Source organism: Bidens hawaiensis, unplaced genomic scaffold (genome assembly GCF_021521415.1).
Source record: "Bidens hawaiensis isolate Kalapana, Puna unplaced genomic scaffold, B.hawaiensis_p1.1 tig00012182_1, whole genome shotgun sequence".
Lineage (NCBI taxonomy): Eukaryota > Viridiplantae > Streptophyta > Magnoliopsida > Asterales > Asteraceae > Bidens > Bidens hawaiensis.
The window spans coordinates 134,036-140,060 of NW_027491980.1; positions in this window are offsets into that span (position 1 = coordinate 134,036).

Here is a 6,025-nt window from a genome sequence, read left to right on the forward strand (position 1 = left end):
AAAACAAGGCAAGGCCAGAAGGTTCTATAGCTGAAGGTTATGTTGCTAAAGAGGCTCTATCATTTTGTTCGATGTATCTTCGAGATGTTCAAACTCGGTTCAATCGCCTTGACAGACACGAAGATGCCGTTGTCAAAAAAACTAAGTTGTGGGTGTTTGAGTCTAAATGTCGCCCGGCTAGCGCAAAGAAGATCAAATATCTTACTATCAACGAGAAGCTCAATTTCGAATGGTTTGTCCTCGATAGCTGTCAAAAAGTTAGAGACTATATGAAGTAAGTGCTCATCTCTTTAACTTTTTATAATATGTTAAGTATTTTCTCTTTCCTTATTGGGTCTATATTTTTGTCGTTGACTTAGTGAATTCAAATATGAACATCCCCAAGATGGCGTTAAAACAAAATTTCGAAGTGGTTTCTCGAGAAGGTAATCCATATAATCTATTAGGTATTTCCCTTTTCATTTAGTTATGCATTTACCTGATGAAGTAATGAATTATTCTATATTTGTTAGTTATATTCGATGAAAGAACAATATTCTCCTGAATTCCACCCAGAGTTGTATGCTCTTTCAATGGGTGCGGAAATAAATGCCTTTACTTACAGTGCTTGCATAGTCAACGGTGTTCGGTTTATGGTGCGTGGTCGTGACGTTGAACGAACAACGCAAAACTCCGGGGTTCTAGAAGAAGGAGTGAACCATGAGAAATACTATGGCCAAGTAGAAGAGATCATTGAGTTGTGTTATGGAAATGGGTATTCAACTGTCCTATTTCGGTGCAAGTGGTTTGATACTCGAAGGGGTGTTAGACATGATAATAATATCACCAGTATCAACACAGAGCACGAATGGGACAAAGAAGATCAACTCATATTTCCTTCGCAAGTCAAACAAGTGTTTTACATTCAAGAACCTTGTCGAGGAAACCAAAATAATAACCACCGATGGGTTGTCGAGAATGTTAATCATCGAAAAATTTGGGATCTACCTACATTAAACGATGACCGCGTTGAAAATGCTCAAAATGTTGACAATGACTTAGTAGAAGATCTTGACATTGTTCATAACAATTCTTCATCTAATTGTTTACTTTCCATTGACTTGACTCAATACTTGTTAAACACGTCTTCTCATGTCACTGTGGGTGAGAAGTCAAGTGAAGTTAATCCGCCAACGGTTACCGCTAATACATTTTCTGATGACGAGAGTGATAATGACGAGGATGATTTTGAGTACGACACGGAGGGATCGGAGGCAGACACTGAAGAATCCGAGGGAGAGTTTGATTAAAATAATAGTTGTAATTTGTATTTGTATGTGGTTATAAGAAAACTTTGTATTTTTATGTAGCAAAAGAAAACTTGAATCGTATTATATATTTGTATTGCATATCTTATAACTTTTCAGATCATGGCGGACATCATGCCTCGAGGACATGGCGGCGATGGTGCCGAGGATCCACCACCTCCAGGTGGTTTTCGGCGAGGTGTTCACGAGGAGGATGGTAAGGGTTACTATAATTTATTTATTTACTATATTTTATTCATTTATTATAAATACATATATTGTTATATTTATACATGTTGTGACTAATAAATTTTAGTTGTATTTGTAGCTTTATCTCCTCGACGTAAGGGATGAGGTCCTGCCAAAAATAAGAAATTGGCAGCTGCATACAAGAAAAATAGGGGGCCTTTGTCTCTCATATTTGACTTGACATGAGTGCTACATTCATTCCGATTGGTGAGGTTGCCGACATGTTTATTCGCGAAGTGGGAATATACATGGGGAGGAACATCGCCTTTGACAAGGAAAGTTAGGCGAATGTGTCTGAAGCGGAGAAAAATGCTTTGTTCGAGCATCTTGGTGTAAGTGATTTGTTAATTTGAATATTCTTCATTTAATTATTTGTCTTTTACTTAATTAACTAATTTCTTTTAATTGCTTCTAGCGATACTTCAATTTACAAGAGATAGAGCAAGATCCACAAAAAAATCTGTTAAAAGGTGGCATTGACTTTGTGATCTCAAAGCGATATAGAGATCGAAAAAGCAAAGCAAAAGGCCATTATAAGGCTGTGGGTGGAAAGGCTAATATAGACTTAACAAAGAGCAACCCCCCCCCCCCCAGAGATGAGCAAAGAAAACTGGAAGAAATCTGTCGACCTTTTCCAGACCGTGTCACATGAAAACCGGTCGTCGGTCAGCACAGCAAACCGACAAAAGCAGCAATACACAAACGGGGGGGGGGGGGGTCCTATAGTAGCTATGGCTACAAAAATGTAATGATTTATATTTTTACACACACATACAAAAATTATATATATATATATTGTCTACATATTAATATTTAATGTTATACAGCGCCTGAACAAGCTCCAAGTTTTTAAGAAAGCTCATTGTCGACGTGATGGCACTTTTGATAGTGAGGTGGCGGAGCGTCAATACCTATGTATTTATTAAAGTATATTTTTCACATATATTTATTAAAGTATATTTTTCAAATATATTAATCAACTTTTGTGTTGTTGTAAAATATAGAATGAATTAAGGAGAGAGATCGAGGAGCAAACTGAGCCTAATAGTGAAGGCGAATTTGAAGAAACTGATGAGCCGATTTCAAATGTGGTTGGAATATTTGAAAAGGTGTTGGGTCGTCGACGCGCGTGTACGAGAGGTATCAGGCCTAAACCTTCTATAGCTGCATCTTCGAGTGTCGCGGATCAATGTGATAAGGAGCCGACACCACAGTCATTCTTTACACCGGTATATATATATATATATATATATATATTATCTTGGTAATTTGGTTTAGGTAATTTTGACCCATACATGTTAGTAATTAATTATTCTTTTTACTTATAGGCTCAACTAGATCGAATTTTTAGCGACCCGGAGTTTCTAGCTCGTATATCACAACATAATGCTTCGGCCTCATCGAACAAGGTATCAAGGAATCATGATGATCTATTCGACCAAGACGAGATGGATGAGGAAGAGTGAGTGTATTTTGGACGATGTTTTATCTAGACGATTGTTATGTTTAATACGGTTGTTTTCGTGTTTTATTTTAATAGACGATGTTTTATGTTTATGATATAAATGCGTATGAAATTTTTTGGATTTGTGTTGTTTTGAAAATCTAGAAATTATCATGAAATGCAGGAAAACGGGTCAGGAAAGGAACCGAAAATAGAGCAGAACTGGACAGCATGCCTGCTGCTATTAGCGGCGACATGTGACTATTAGCGGCGACATATGTCGCCGCTAAAACCCTGTATATTAGCGGCGAAATATACTATTAGCGGCGACTTGTGACTATTAGCGACACATTATCAGCGGCGACATGTCGCCGCTAAACTATTAGCGGCGATTTTGGTAACTATTAGCGGCGACATGTGTCGCCGCTAATACGCAGTTTTCTTGTAGTGATATATACACTATTAATCATAATACTCACTGATTGTGTCACGACATAAATCAACTGCGGATGCATAACAGAGGTAAAAGCCGGCAACGACAAAGCATGGTAGTACACGTCATGTAATCAGTTCAGGAATAAAGCCTATGAAATGTCAGGACAGCAGCAACAGCAAGCGACGCCACAACATGCAGTTACATAATTTTGAACAACCCCAAAGATACAGGCATGTACACAACAACTCCACTAGGAAGTTAGCATATTGTCTGGATTTAGATAATGCAAAATGCTACCCTAAGACTATCACTATTGGTTTTGTAATTAAACAACCAGCTTAAGCTTAACCTGGACAACTTTACATTTACATTTCCCGCAAGCATGTATGTTTCAAAAAACAAAATAGCTATGCCCCGGCGCAACGTGTCGGGTAAATATCTTATATCTAGTTTAAAGTATGTTACAAAAATATAAACATAGCATATGAGAAGGAGAATGTCAAACAACTTACCTTTAAAATAAAAAGAAATTAGAAAACAAATTATTACATGCATTAATTACCAAAATTGTCCTTGCCTCGGTTGTGTATTAACTAACACGAATTGCCCGAAAGCCAAACACGAATTGCCTCCCACACTTCATTGGTCCTGGTGTACTTAGTGACTTACAATAGGATATCATTCAAGCAAAATATAATAAATATATGAAAGAATTGTAGTTTGTGTCCCTATGGTTTGGGGCACGGAAGTAGCTTGCATAAAACGAGCTTAGTATTTTGTAAAAAATGTTTGGTAAACAAGCTTAGTTTCAAACGTGGTAGAACACTAGATCAAGTCCATTAGAAGGTTAAGTAAACAAATTGAACTTAGGATCTAGCTTGATTAGGTGAATTCGCAAGAACGAAGGCCATTGAACTCGCAAAATCATTTTAGAACTCGCATTTAGCTTGAACCCGTAAATTAGATGAACCCGCAACAAAGGCTGAACTCACAACAGACTAGAAATCATAAAAGGATCATCAAATGCGTGAACCAGATTCTACGTGAACCGTGGGTTTTGTGTGAACCGGATAGAAATTGCGAGAACCCTCTAAAAAGAGTGAGTCGGGTTTTGCGATTAGATCAGGATTGGGTGAACGGCCTGCTATGTGAACTAGTCCTTTATTAATTAAAATTTAAAAGTATAACGTTTTTAACAAGTAATACTTAATTGTATGATAGCTTTGTATTTTACTTAGTTGTATGTGAATGTATGTGTCGATGTGTGGAAGGTCTTCAGATTTTGTTCGTTTCGTGAAAAGGAGTGTGCCAGTATTGGGAAAGACTATTGACTCTTCTGCGTACTGTATGCACGAAAGAGCAAGAGTTGTTGTATGGAAGGTCTACAACTCTTGTATGTATCGTGAAAGAGTTAAGAATCGGTATACGAAATGTCTATGGACTTTTTACGTATTGTGGAAGAGCAAGAGTCTGTATGTAAAAGGTCGACGGGCATGACACATGTCGTGAAAGAGAATGTGTTAAGAATGTTAAGTAAGTTAGGTATGTATGTATATCTTTTTATATGAATGCTAACGAACAGGTAAGAATAACTTACTTGCCTATTTTAAACTAGTACTCACTCAGCGTAGCTGACTTTTAGTACGAACGCATGTAATTGATGTTTGCTAAGAGCTTGAAGACATGAACGACCATATGTGAAGTGGTTGGCATCATAGTGAAAAATGTTTATGTTATGTTACGATTTTGAAAGACAAGTTTATGTTTTAAATTACCAACATGTTTGATCGATTATTTCCGCATCAATGTTATAAACTCTCAGGTTTAGGTTGTGTTCATGACTAAGTCTAACTATTGTGAGGCGCCCGGAGTAGTGGCCTTACAAGTATAACACTTAGTTTTTATAGAATAAGTATGTGGTCATATTGAAATGCTTGTTCTTACGAGAGATGTAGAATGGATGGTGCAAACATAGGAAAGGTTTGTGAACCTTATATGTGTTTATACTATAAAATTGTACCTACGTAAGGTGTGGAATAGATGACATAAGCATAAGAAATGACTGTGAACCTTATACATGCTTACGTTGAATGTTACTACGTGAGATATGTTAATGTTGGTGGCAACGATCATCACTTAACAATGCTTAATGGTCTTACGAGACAAATGAAATGTTTACGTGAACTGTTAAGTCGTAATGTGAATGTTAATAAGTAATAGTAAACGTGTAACGATGACTTAATGAAATTACAAACTAAAATCACTCGATATAGTTGACTTTTAGTATGCATGTAGGTAAATGATGATGGCGGATATCCACGAAGAGATCTAGCATCCCAATAAATTTGTATTGGTCCGTCGGTTGACTATTAGTATGCATGTAAACTATAGCGACGGACCAATAGAAATATGATATATCTATTGGTCCGTCGCTATAGTTTACATGCATACTAAGGTTTCTCAAACTTTCTTGATAATTAAATAATTTAAAAGTAAATAATTATTAGTTGTTTAATGGTTTTAAATAGTATATATATATATGGTATATTCTTTAATTTATATACTTTAATATTCGAACAACTTTAAGTGATATATATGGTATATATTTGT